Genomic DNA, 13,005 nt, shown 5'->3' with positions numbered 1-13,005 from the left:
ACTCCTGGGGGGAAATTGAGGGCAGGGGGCACCCTAAAACCCCCACAAGACACTCCAAAACACTCCCCAAGACTCATCAGGGTCTCAAAACAACTCAAAAGGCCCCAAACCCCCACTCAAAGCTGAGCGTTTGCTCTGGCACCGACATGTTTAACACCAGGGGAGGGGCTCAGGGTGAGAAGGGGACCCAAAACCCACCAAGACTCCTCAATATCCCCAAACACCCCAAAATGCCTCCTTCCCCCAGTCATTTTTTTCTGGCTTATGAAGCCCCAGAAGTCCCTCCCCACGCCACAAATACTTGTGGCAAAATCCTCCTCCATGTTCCTCCCCTGCTGTGCCCCCTCCCCACCATCAGCGTGTCCTGGCTGAGGAAGCCCCTCACGCTGCCGCTGCTGCAGCCGATGCTCAAGGTGCTGCCGTTGGGCTGCTGGGTGCGGGGCAGCCCCGGCCGATAGCAGGACAGCAACCCTGGGCTTGGGGGGTCCTACATTAAGGGGGGTCTTGGCCACCCAGCCGCCCCCTCCCCACGCCAGACCTGCCCCCTCCCATGCGCAAGGCGGCGTGTCCGAGTGGCAGCAGCGCTCTGAGAGCACTCAGAGCTCGCAAAGGCTGGGGAGTGCCCAGGGACATGGTCCCATAGTGCTGAGACTGGGGGGGCAGAGAGTGTGTGTGGGGGTCACACAGGGGACCCCTCCCCACAGAAACCAGCCCGGGAGCTCCCAGTGCCTCCCAGAAGATCCTAGTTGACCCCTCAGGAGTCGCTTGTGCCTCTCAGTAGTCCCCACAAGGCTCTAATAGTTCCCCAGTAGCTCCCAGTTTTCCCCCAGAAACTCCCAGTGCTCCCCAGTATTTCCCAGCTCACTTCCAGTAGCCGCCAGTACCCCCCCGTTCACCTCTCAGTAGCCCCTTGTCCCTCCCAGTAGCCTCCGGAAGCCCCAGATAGGCCCCAGTAACACCCAGGACTTCCCAGTTCACACTCAGTAACTTCCAGGACTTCCCAGTGCCTCCCAGTAGCCTCCAGTTCATCCCTTAGTAGCCCCAAATAGCTCCCCAGTAAATCTGTTCACCTCCAGTAACACCCAGTACTTCCCAGTAGCCTCCAGGGCAGCCCAGTGACTCCCAGTTCACCCATTAGTAGCCCCTTGTGCCTCCCAAAGAGCCCTCCCAGTAACTCCCAGTCACCCCCACTAACACCCAGTTCCTCCCAGTAGCCCACAGAGCCTCCCGATAGCCCCAAACCGCTCGAGGGAGGGTCTCTGGGGGTCTCTGGTGCTGGCTGAGGCGCAGTCCTTAGCTCAGTGTGCCCATCCACAGCTCAGGGCCTTGTGTCATAGTCACGAAGCTTCTCCTGCTGTTCCAGCGGCGCTTCCCCTGTGTCAGCGTGTGCCCGGCACCCCGTGTCCCGTCCCTGCCCACCACACAGCACACGCTGGCCCCAGCCTCTCGCCCCCTGCCCTGCAGGGAGCCCTCAGCGCTGAGAAGGGCCCCTGAGCTCAGCCTTCTCCTCTGCAGGGCCGCAGCCTTCGCTGCCCACAGCCATGTGCCGGCCCCTCAGCACTCACCCCTGGGGGCCTGTGTCCAGCAGCTCCCGTCTCTCTCGCCCTGCCTCTGCCTGTGGCTCAGGGGCTTTGCAGAGCCCGCCCTGAGGCTCCGCCGCCTCTGATTGGCTGCGGGCCTGTCACCGCCTTGCGCTGGGCCCGCCCTCCCTGAGGCGCCGCGGCCTCTGATTGGCTGCGCTCACACGTCCATCAGGGCTGTGCCCGCCTGCTGCGCTGCCATTGGCTGTGCGGGGCTCTGGCTCCCCTCTGGGCAGCCGTTGTCGGGCTCTGAGGGCTCCTGTGGCCGCAGCACGCGGGTGGGACCCTCAGCATGGGGCTGCTGGGCCTCAAGCGCAGGCTGTGTGCAGGGGCACGAGGGGCTGGGTGCTGCCCGTGACGCTTTGGGCCCTGAGAATGGCAGCAGGAAGGCCGCTCTCCCATCATCCCCGGCAGGTGCCCCGTGCCGGTCCTGCCATCCCTGACACGGCTCTGGAGCTGAGGCCAGGGGCTCCCAGTGTGACCTGGGCGCGGGTTTGCGATGCGGACCCTGAGGAAGCTGCTGTACTACCTGGGTTATGAGGCCGAGGTGCGTGAATTCGAGCGCAAGCACGGCTGGGAAGCACTGCTCCACCCTGAGACCCGGCACAGTGCCGTGGGGCTGCTGGCCAGGTGAGAGCCCCCTTCTCTCTGCTCCCTCCAACATTTGTCCCCTGCAAACAGGACACCCCCGCAAATGCCCTTGGTGCTGGGTGAGAGGGGCTTGTCACCAAGGGCTGGCCCGGCAGATTGGAGAAGCCTGGCAGAGGTGGGTGCCCAGGAGCAGACACCCCCCAAAGCACCAGCGTCCCCTCCCGTGGGCCTGGGCTGAGGGCTCAGGATGGGGCGTCCGTCCCAGGGCCAGGCAGGATGCAGCGAGGGCCAGAGACAGAGCTGGGGGGACGACTGGCCCGTGGGCAGCAAAAGAGTGTCGTCAGGAGGCTTTGGGGCAGGAAGGGTGCTTTTTGCTGGTCTTGGGCACTACCTTTCTCCTGAGAAGTCCAGCCCTCAGCTAGTCAGTCCAGGGCCTGGCCCACCTTGCTTGGGGTTATCGGTGCCCTTTTTCCCCCCACCCCCTGCCAGAGAGATGTGTGGTGCCCCGAGGGGCTCATGTTAGAAACTGATTCACTGCCTGGTGAATCTGCTGAGCAGGGAGCAGCCTTGCTGGGAGGTTCTGCTCTCCCTCTCCTCTGCCATGGTGAGGCCTCATCTGTAGTCCTGTGTCCAGGTCTGGGCTCCTCAGCTCCAGGGAACTTCTGGAGAGAGGCCAGTACAGGGACCACAAAATGATCAGGGAACTGGAACATGTTCCTCATGAGGAAAGGCTGCGGGACCTGGGGCTGTTTAGTCTGGAGAAGAGGAGACTGAAGGGAGACCTTATTAACATTGACAAATATCTAAAGAGTGGGTGTCAGGAGGTCAGGACGTCTCTTTTCTCTGTTGTGGCTAGCAACAGGACAAGGGGTAATGGGATGAAGCTGCAACACAACAAGTTCCATTGAAACAAAAGAAAAAACTCTTTTACTGAGAGGTGAGGGAGCCCTGGCCCAGGCTGCCCAGGGAGGGTGGGGAGGCTCCTTCCTTGGAGGTCTTCAAGACCCACCTGGACATGTTCCTGTGTGCCCTGATCTAGGTGGGAGCTGCTTCTGCAGGGGGTTGGACTGGATGATCTCTAAAGGTCCCTTCCAACTCCCACCATTCTCTGATTCGATTCTATGATTCTGTGAAATCTCTCAAGCCTGGTACCTGGTTCAGGCATTAAAGGTGTCCCACCTGGGAAGCCTGCTTCCCTTTTCCTTGCAGGTGCTATTTAGAGCATACACAGTTGCTTTTTGAAAGCAAAACCATCACAATAAAACCCCAAAGAAACAGCTGGGTGATTTCCCTTCCCCAGTGCTGGCCACTCTGCAAGGTGATGGTCGGCAGCACTCTCAGGGTGCAGGGCTGGGCCCAGGACAGGCCTTTTGCAGGCAGCACACTTCTGGAGGCTCCTGCTAATGCAGTTCCTGGGCACTGCTCAAGAAATGAGGGCAGTTGTCCATAATTGCTAGTTTTGGTGTCCCCCGTCACTCGGTCTGGCTCCCTGCCCTCATCTTTCACCTCCTCCCTCTCTGTCTTTAGCCCATCACTGTTTTTTTCTTTCTCTTTCTCTGTAGGACTCCTTGTCTGTATTTTCTGACCCCTCCCTGTGTGTCCTACATCCTGTTGCTGTTTTTCCTTTCTCCTCTCCTGCTCCCTGTCCTTTGCCTTTTTCTATCACCATGTTGTGCTTCCTGGCCTTATTTTCCCTCTCTCCCCCACAGCCTGTCCCCACTTTCCTGCCCATCTCTCTTGCTCAGCTGGCTGGAACTTGTCTCTTCTCTCCAGGCCTCCATCCTGCTCCTCACCCCCTTTTAGCTCTTCCACTGACTCTCTCAGGCCATCCCTGTTCCACCCTCTTGCGCCTCCTTCTGCTGATCCACATCTCTCTGGTCCTCGCTCTCTCTGGATGCTTTGCTTTTCCTCCCCTCCCTTTCTCTGTCCTTCCCTATTCCCTTCTGTCCTAATCCCTGTCCCAATTCTCTGGCACTCCACTCTCCTGCTGCCTTTTCTGTCTCTCTGCCCCCCTGTCCCTCTCCCTGCCTGTGTCTGTGTATCCCATGTCCTGCTTTCTGCCCTTCCAATCCTCTCTCTGTCCCTCTTTCCTGCTCTTTAGTGTTCTTTTTCCTCCTGCACTCCCTGTCTCCTTAAGCTCCATCCCTTTCCTGCTCTGTCCCTCTGCCCTGCTCCTCCCCCGTATTTTCCTCCTCCTCCGGGGAGGCGGCCATGGGGCTGCAGGGTCAGGGGGGCCTGGCCAGGGGCTGGTGTCCCTGCAGGGTCAGGCAGCAGGAAGGAGGCCCCAGGGCACGTGGGAGCTGTAGGCCTGGGGCACTGGCTACCAGCCAGCCATGTTGGCTCCTGGGCCATGTGGGAGCTGTAGCCCTGGGCAGGGGCTGCCAGCCGTCCCGGTTCATTCCTGGGCACACTGGGAGCTGTCGCTGCCCCCTCAGCTGCCCACAGCCGTGTCGGTGCTGTGAGGCACAGTCTCTGCTCCAGCTGTGGCCTGGCTGAGGTGAGGGCTCGGGCCAGCCAGGCCCTTGGGCAGCTGTGGGGGTGTCTCCTGCCTGCTGCCCACCCGGGGCTGGTGATGGGAGCTCCAAGCTGGAGCTGGGCCTGGCTGGGACAGCCGCGAGGGTGACCCGAGAGCTGAGGAGGGGCAGGAGATGGAGACAGAGGCCCCGGGCACAGGCCCCGGGTGCCTCAGCTGCCAGAGCCCCCGGAGCCGCCCCAGCATTTCAGTCTGACAGCAGCAGTGTGTGGTGCTGCTCACTCTGGCAGGGCTTTCACTCCATTTCCCTTCTTCCCACAGGTGCTGGGCCAGAGGTTTCGCAGGCACAGCCCGGCCGGGAGCTCGCCGTCCTGGCTGTGCCGCTGCTTTGGCAGCCGCCGTGGGGTAGGAGGGGACAAAAGCTCTGCCTTGCTGGCTGCAGAGGGGCAAGTTGACAGACCCAGGTAGGGATCCTGGCTGTGACGCCAACCTGATGTTCTTCAGGAGTGAAAAACACAGTGTAGTGTTGGCTGGGGGGTGTTGTATCTCTGGGATTGATGTGACCTTTCAGAGGCAGTTGTTGGGATTTCAGCAGACATTTCCAGTTCAGCCCGTGCTGACTGCTGCCCTGAGGTGCAGCTGCTGAATATGAATATGATTTCTGTTTGCTGGTGAAAGCAACACAGGGGATGTCTTTGTCTGTGTTGGGTTCCCTTGGTCAAATCCCTTCCTTCGGGTGCCTTCGTTTCCCTCAGTCATGTGTGTGACTGATCCCAGCAGCCCAGTGACTCTCCTGTGTGGGGTGTGGAATCCAGCTGTGCATTTGGGGAAGGGAGATGGGGGACACATGCCCTTGTAAACACGGTCATAAGAGGCATCAGGAGTTGATTTTCAGAAGTGATCTTTACAACTTTCCTGTTGTTCCTTTTTGGATCTTTTTCTCATCATCACTGTTCACGTGTATTCGACATGGCATTTGCAGTGCTGCGTCTCTTCCTAACCTTGGGGAATTTCAGCCAGCTCTGTTGGGAGTGTTTTGTTTGTGTTCCATTGACCTTGTGCAGGAAATCTCAGGTGATTTTTTTTTTTCATATTACCATCTATAATTACATTTCCAACTTCTACAACAAATTAGTAGCTTCTACTCACTGTAGCAGCCATTCTGGCTCTTTTCTATGGCTCAGGAAAGGAGAGGTGAGTTACCACAATTAAAACAGTCAGAAGTGCTTGATGTATTCATAGGATGGACTTCCTGGGGTGTTTGCACAGCCTGTTTGAGTTTGTCTCTGACTGGGACGTATAGTCTTGGAGAAAGGAGCATGGCTCAGAAATGTGTTTCCACCTGAACTCACTTGGATCATCGGTGCTGCAGAGCCCAGGTTGTGGTTTTTGGGTCAGTCCAGTTCCTGTGTGTGTGAGCCAACATCCAGACTTGACAAGGTAGTAGTGGTGAGGCACAGTGCAGCTGGAGCTCTTAGCCAGGCTGGTAATTCATCTGCAGAGCCAAGTCTAAACTACCAAGGTGTAATACAGAGCACTGTGTGGAGAACTACTGCAAATGCCTTCCAAAGCCCATGACTGAGCGGCAGTCTGAAGTACTTTTGGGTTACTGTTTGTGTGTTGGCAGTCTCCAGCTGTCGTTTTGTGATTGCCTCTTCTCTCCATTTCTCTACAAAGAGGGTGTTTCTGCTGAGAGTGCCGCGGTGGTGAAGCACTCCGGGCCTGGCAAAGATCTAGCTCAATGCCGTCATGACATTCAGCTCAAAGTCAGCAGCAGCCTTGCTGTTTTCTGTCTAGTGCATCTAAATCCCCTGGCATGTCTTGTGTCAGCTTGTTGTATGAAGGTGAATTTAAAACAGGGACGCTATTTTCTTTACTTTTCCCGCTACTGGGTGTTTAGTCAGTGTGTGTAAACCATTAGAATGAAATGCAGGGCTTCAGGAGCAGGGATTTGACCCATGGTGGAAATGAGTTTCTGGAGAGCTTTTCCTAAGGATTTCAAAGACATGATTTTCCTCTCAGAGACAGAGGTGTCACAGATGCATTACCAGCCGTTGTCCTCAAGATGCACTTGTGATCCTTGTAATGTGATCTGCTGTCCTCAGCAAGACACCCGCTTGCTCTTGGTTTCCCTTCTTCAGTTGGTAATGCACAAGACAGTAATCTCCTGTTCTGAGGGACCTTTCCTGTGCAACAGCAGTGCTTTGGTATCTGTGAAATGAGCTCATAGTTCTAGTCCAGTTCAATTCTCCTCAGTACCTGTTTGTATGACAACAACCTGTTCTATTGCAGGTCTGGTTTAGGGTGCACCCCTCTAAGTGGGCTTGCAGTCAGTTACTCTTGCCACACGTGGGTGTGTGAGGCTTTTGGGTCTGTTGCAGTTTTGTTCTCTTTCTATTCTAGTGAGTGCTTTGGGGGCAGTGGGCGCGGTGGGGCTTGTTCTTGCTGGTTTTCAAGTCAGCAGCCTGATGAGTTGTTCTGGTTTTTCTTTACAGGGCTCCCGAGTCACAGGACTTTGGGCTGAAAGCCTTTCAGCTGCACTGGATGTACCACGAGAGAGCAGTGTCTGTGCACAGAGAGATTTCCACAGTCACTGGACTCTGAGAACACAGCATTTTGATGTTCAGGCTTTAGAGTCTAGCTGCAAGTGCTTCATTTGAAGTTCTGATCCCTTGTGATGCTGTTCCCAGAATGAAAAGGAGCACTGGAATTCCCAGGAGTTTCATGGTGGAGGTGGATGATCCCAACACGAAGGGCGCGATGCTGACGAGCGACGGGAAATACGCCATCCCAGCCAGTAATGCGTAAGTGGGGAGCTAATTGGACTGGGCAGAGAGTGAGCGAGAGGAACCATGTGTGTGTGTGAGAGAGAGACGGGCCAGCATCTGTCCTTGTGAGGGAGGCAGCAGTGTCAATGTATCTCAACCTTCCCATCTGTCGTCCGTTCCAATATGAAGACAGTGCAGTGCTGCTGTTGGTGCCCCTGGAAGTTGCTTCATCTTGTAGTGTGCCAAGAACCTGCATTTCTGACCAAGAGTTCAGTGCTGTTCCTGGGGAGTCTTTCTCTTGGAAAGCTCCTTTTGCCTCTGGTTTAAGTTTCAAAGGCTTCTTGTCAACTTTCACTGCTGGCTGGAGATTTCCTCTGCCTTTGATCAGATGGCACGTGTGAAACAGGCTGAAGTTGTGCTGTTGCTCTGACCTGAGCAGGTGCTGCTAGAGTGGCTGTTTGAGAAAGGGATGGGGAGCACTTGTGGTTTTCTGTCATAGGGCTCCTTTTGCAGAAGCTGTTACAAAGACTTCCTCCTTCTCTGAAATGTGATGACTCGGAGACTAAACTCCTCGTGAGCCTGCATTTTGCACTGACCCTCTTCCAGAGCAGAGGTGGGATTCATTCCATGCATTTCCAGCTGTCAGAAAGGGATTTGACTAGTCTGAGAGGATGACTTTTCCTTTCCCAGTCTTTAATGTTTCTCTTTCCCCACCCTCCCTCCCCCCAGGGCAGCTTAGGCTCGGAAGAAGAAGGAAAAGCCTCCATTCTTGCCGCAGGAGCCATCCTCCTCCTCCTCCTCCTCCTCTTCAGATGTTCCTGTTCCTGAGGAGCTGTTATGTCCCCTGTGTAAAGAGTTAATGATGGATGCAGCTGTTATTCCCTGCTGTCAAAATGGTGACTGTGATGACTGTAAGTGTTACTGCCATGTTTGTTAACTCCAAACATCACATCTGATCTTGTGAAAGCTGAAATAGATGACACAGCGACTCTGTTACCTGTTCTACTGAAAACTGAAGTACCCTCAGAACATCAAAGGGCTCTTCTCGTGCTAAAGACAGAAACAAAAGGCAGCCAGCTCTTTTTTCCCTTGGAACGTCTCTGCTTCAATGATCTCTACAGGCAGAAGGTGGAGTATGAGAAGAGAGCATAATGGTGCAGGTGAATTCCAGATTGGATATGGAAGGCATTTAGGCTGCCCACAGCCCTTTTGTCTCCCACAAAACTGTACAGCCAGCTCTGGTGACTTACTGGGGTCTGCCACAGACAGACAGGCAGGCATTTAAGCCACATGCTTTTGTAATTGATTATCATTGACTTGAACCCTAAATGTTTCCTTAGTTTGGCTCAGAGCTATTCTGATGGTTCTAATTCATCACAGGTATTAGAACAGCACTGCTGGAACCTGAGGAACATCAGTGCCCAACGTGTCATCAGACAGACATTTCTCCTGACTCTTAGGAGGCCAACAAGTCCTGCGCAAGGTAGCCCCATGGCTTGGGTGGAGAGGGTTTGTGAGGAAAGTCTGTTTGCAAACAGTTGGAAGGGAAGGAAATGTTCACTGAGGTCTCCTTAGGCAAGGCTCAATGGGCTGAGGCCCAACTGGCTTCTCCAGGCCATGATCAGCTCCTTACAGACAATGTGGCCAGTTCAGGTCACGCTTGTTCCACACAGCTGCCTCCCTTCCCGATGGGCTGTTAACACTCAAGTGCTTTGAATGCAGCTGCTCTGGGTGACCAGTCATTCTTATCAGCCTTTAGTGGGATGTGCTCATGTATCTGTCTCTGGGTTGATTTTAGGATTGACAGCCCTTACAGGGATAGCCATCATTTCCCTCTGTGGAGGCTTTTGTTCCCGACTCTCCTCAAGTTTCATGGTGCCTTTTTCTAACAGTGTTTCTGCCTCCAGATTGTGAACAACTTGAGGAATGACACTGGCTGCAGTCAGCAGATTCAGCAGCAGCCTCAGCAGCAGCTGCCGCCGCCTCCACCTCCAGCCACACTCCTCAGACAAGCGAGAACACACAACCTGCAACCTCTTCTCCAGCCAACCATTTCCAGCCAGCAGGATCCACCCATCATCCCACCAGCTTCTCCAGCTTCTTGGCCTGCTGCTGTTTTGCCATTGTTGGGCCCTGGTACAGCATCTGTGGCAGCTGGGCTGCCAGGGAACCTGTCGCCTGCTTTGGCAGGGATTTGGCAAAGGAACTGACAGAATACAGAAGGGCTGAAAAGAAGCTGTCCAACTGCCTGACACGTCTGTGGTGGAGAAGCAGGTTGTGTGGGGAACTCGGGAGGAGTTCCACTCCACACCTGGATCATGAGGGATGATCCAAGGTGATTGGCAGTGATAGGGGGAATCTTGTGTAGGTGAGTAGCTCCAGTGTGGCAGAGGTGACAGCTGGCTGACAGTTGTAATGGGGCAGCAGTTGCTTTCACCCAGACTGCAGACTGGTGGCTTTTGTGAGTATTGGTCAGTTTTTGTCTCAGGAATTATGAGATCAAGGTCGTTTTTAAGGAAATCTGAAACTGATGAAAGACCTTCAGAGGGGGAATGATGCTGAAGAACGTGTGTGGAATCATGTGAAAGTTATAACTTGGTGGGCACCTGGCACCCAGTCAGGGCTAAACCACCACCCTCAGGGAGTATGATGATCCCACCAAGCTGGGCAGGTGTGTAGATGTGCTTGAGGGCAGGAAGGCTCTTCAGGAGCCCTCAATTCTCTGAGTGGAGATGCCCCTGGAGGTTACCCTCTGGAGCTGAGTGAAGGAGAACCACCTGCTGTCATTGACGTGGGTGAGTGACATCAGTCTCTATGAAATAAGTCGTCAGTGACCTGGGCAGACTGAGGCAGGACAATGGGGGAAACTCATGAAGAAGTGCAATGAACATGCAGATCTAGTCTGGGCACATGTAGAAAGTTTTGCTCTAAGCAGGGCACACACTTGGTGGAGCCATCCCCTGTGTGCCCAGCGCTGCCAAAAAGAATCCCTGCTTGAAAGTCACACTGGTTATTGAGTCCTGATTGGCACTTGGAACTCACAAGCTGTATGTTTGTGTTGTCAGGAGAGTTCTGTAGTACCATGCAGCTCCCTTCTTCTGCAAGAGCTGACAGGACCTGCCCACAGAGTCTCCGCTCTGTCCCGGCCTCCGTGCTGGTGTCCCAGGGAGCCACTGTGGAGCGGATTTCTTGCACCCCAGCTGCCTCCTCCCTGCAGCCCTGCTCAGTGTTAGACTTTTCCTGTCAGTGTGAACAATACTGTGCCTCTAGCAGTAGTTCTAAACTATGGCTAGTAGTGATGCCAGAGGCCATCCCAGGGGAGGGGGAGCGCTGTGGCCGTCACCAAGGGAGAGGGAGACCTTAGGGCGCTGCTGATGTCACACAGGGGCTGTTCCAGACCCCACCCGGCGTTGTGACCTCACCTGGCCAGGGGCTGTAGAGCCTCAGAGCGGGACAGCCAGAGCCAGTTGGGCTGAGCTGCCCTCAGGAGGACTCAGCTCCTTCTTTGGCTACTTGCCTTCTTGCTTGCTTCCAACCATCTCTCATTTGCTGCCCACTTCTCCAACCTCTTCCAAAGGTAAGGATGATCCAACTCTGTACCTCGTGATCCATCTCTAGGCTGAACTCTTGCACCTCTCTAGGCTGGCCAGGGCTATGAGTAGTGTTGCTCTGTGCTAGTTCTGATTGTGGCCCAAAAAGGAGGCACTGGGAGCTACAGAGGAGGGTTTGGGCCCAAACAGGAGCCTCAAGGCTTTTCTGAAACTTTTGCCTTCCTGTTTCGTTCCCTGTGTCTATTTGAACGTGCTGTCTGTGTCTCCTGCTAGATCCTGCTGAGGCTGTGTGCAATGTCTCTGCGCTTCAGCAGCGTGATCCCATACGCCGTGCCCGGAGCGCTGGCACTGCTGGGCTGCTGGTGGCTCTATTCCTCCCGAAAAGCGCAGGCCAGAGACCGTGAGGAACCGGCCACTGCTGCTGAGGAAGCGCTGGAGGAAGGAGACACAGAGAAGGAATCGTGGCCCCAGACGGAAGCCTGTGTCCCTCAGAGTCTGTGTTCCTCGTTGGAAGAGGAATGCCCAGAGGCTGACCTTCCAGAGGTGTCAGCGATGACATTTCAGCCCAGCCCCTTGGAGGATGACGCTGACAGACAAGAGACAACAGGATGTGCAGGGGAAAGCAGCGTCCCTGCTGCTGTTTCTGTCCCCGTGCAGAGCACAGAGTGTCCCGGCAGCGCTGCAGCCAGCCCCGCACAGGGCTCAGGCTCAGGCGCCGACGCAGAGCAGCGGCCGGCAGCAGCGCCGGCAGCGCCAGGAGCCGGGCAGAAGCCGAGCTATGCCCAGAGCGCCGCTGCGCTGCCGCCATCCCCGCAGGCAGAGCCCCGGGCTGAGGCAGCGCTGCCGGGTGCCGCGCGGGATGTGCCCGCTGGGCTCTGCCCGGCTGCAGCCGCCCCAGCTGATGCCCCTCCGCAGGCGGCCGGCGCTGCTGCCCCTGAGCGGGGGCTGTTGGAGGCGGCGGCAGCGGCTGAGCACACGGCTGCCAGCAGGGATGCTGCGGGGCTGCTGGCGGCGGGCAGCCATGCGCGTGGCGCGGCAGGTAAGGGCTGTGCCGGGCTGCTGGGCACCTGGCTGGGCTGGGGCACTGACACAAACGGCTGCTGCTCCACTTGGGGCAGTTTTGGTCAGCACTTGGACAGGACTGTCTTGCCTCTGCTGCTGGGTAAAGGGTCACTGTGTTTGAGGGGCTGCTGCTGAACTTGGGCCTGCTCCTGTTGCATTCCCAGAGGTGGGCTGGTTTCTCCCCAGGCATGAAGGGTGTGTGATGGGACTTGACCCTTCGTGACATCCTGGGGAACCTGATGGAGGAGCATCCCCATGGAATGCGTAGCAAGTGCTCAGTGTCACCTCTCTAGGAAAGGATCTCATTGCCTGGCCTGCTGTGTGGCAGCTGCACTGTGTGGGCTGTCTGAATGCTGACCTGTGTGCCTGTCTTGCAGGTGTAAATGGGTCTGACGAGGACTCGGAGGACACAGACGGTCCCGAGTGGCAGACAGTGACCCGAAAGAAGCGCGGCCAAAGGGGAAAATCCAAAGTGGTTGTCTGGGCAATAGAGGTGCCAAAGGTAAGCAGCCGCTGTCCTGCTCGTGCCTCCTGCCCTGCCCTGCGGAGGCACTTTCAGCTGCCGTGGGGACCCAATAGGAAGGAAGAAGAGGTGCAGAGATGGAAAGAAGAGGCATGTTAGGGAGACACCCAGGGCTGCTGGTTGGAGTCCTTCTCCAGCACCTTCCAACCTGATCTGTCAGGGTGACCCTCTGAAAGCCTTCAGAAGACTTTGAGGGCTCACAGCTCCTAAGAGCAGGGGATGAATTGTGGTGCTTTCCCCTGTGCAGGAGGGTCACGCTCCCGCTGCCTGTCCAAACCCAACCTCCAAATCAGCTGCAGGAACCAGGAAGATGGGCAAAAGAAGCCCCAGGGCACAGTGGTGTTTGATCTACATTTCTCTCCTTGACTCTTGCTTTCTTGTCTTTCATCAAGGTGATAGTTACACATCTGATTGGCAAGCAAGGACAATTTATTAACAGCTTGAGGAGAGAGTCTGG

General features: G+C 55.9%; 1 pseudogene; it reads left to right on the top strand.

Annotated features, from left to right (window-relative positions):
* The first annotated feature begins 2,079 nt into the window (after nucleotides 1-2,079).
* Nucleotides 2,080-12,418, top strand: LOC133629403 (E3 ubiquitin-protein ligase RBBP6-like; annotated as a pseudogene).
* The last annotated feature ends 587 nt before the right edge of the window (nucleotides 12,419-13,005 follow it).

The sequence above is a fragment of the Colius striatus genome, unplaced genomic scaffold (assembly GCF_028858725.1).
Source record: "Colius striatus isolate bColStr4 unplaced genomic scaffold, bColStr4.1.hap1 scaffold_43, whole genome shotgun sequence".
NCBI classification, from domain to species: Eukaryota; Metazoa; Chordata; class Aves; order Coliiformes; family Coliidae; genus Colius; species Colius striatus.
Note: the sequence above shows the minus strand (reverse complement) of the source record. Positions and strands in the feature narration are given on the sequence as shown.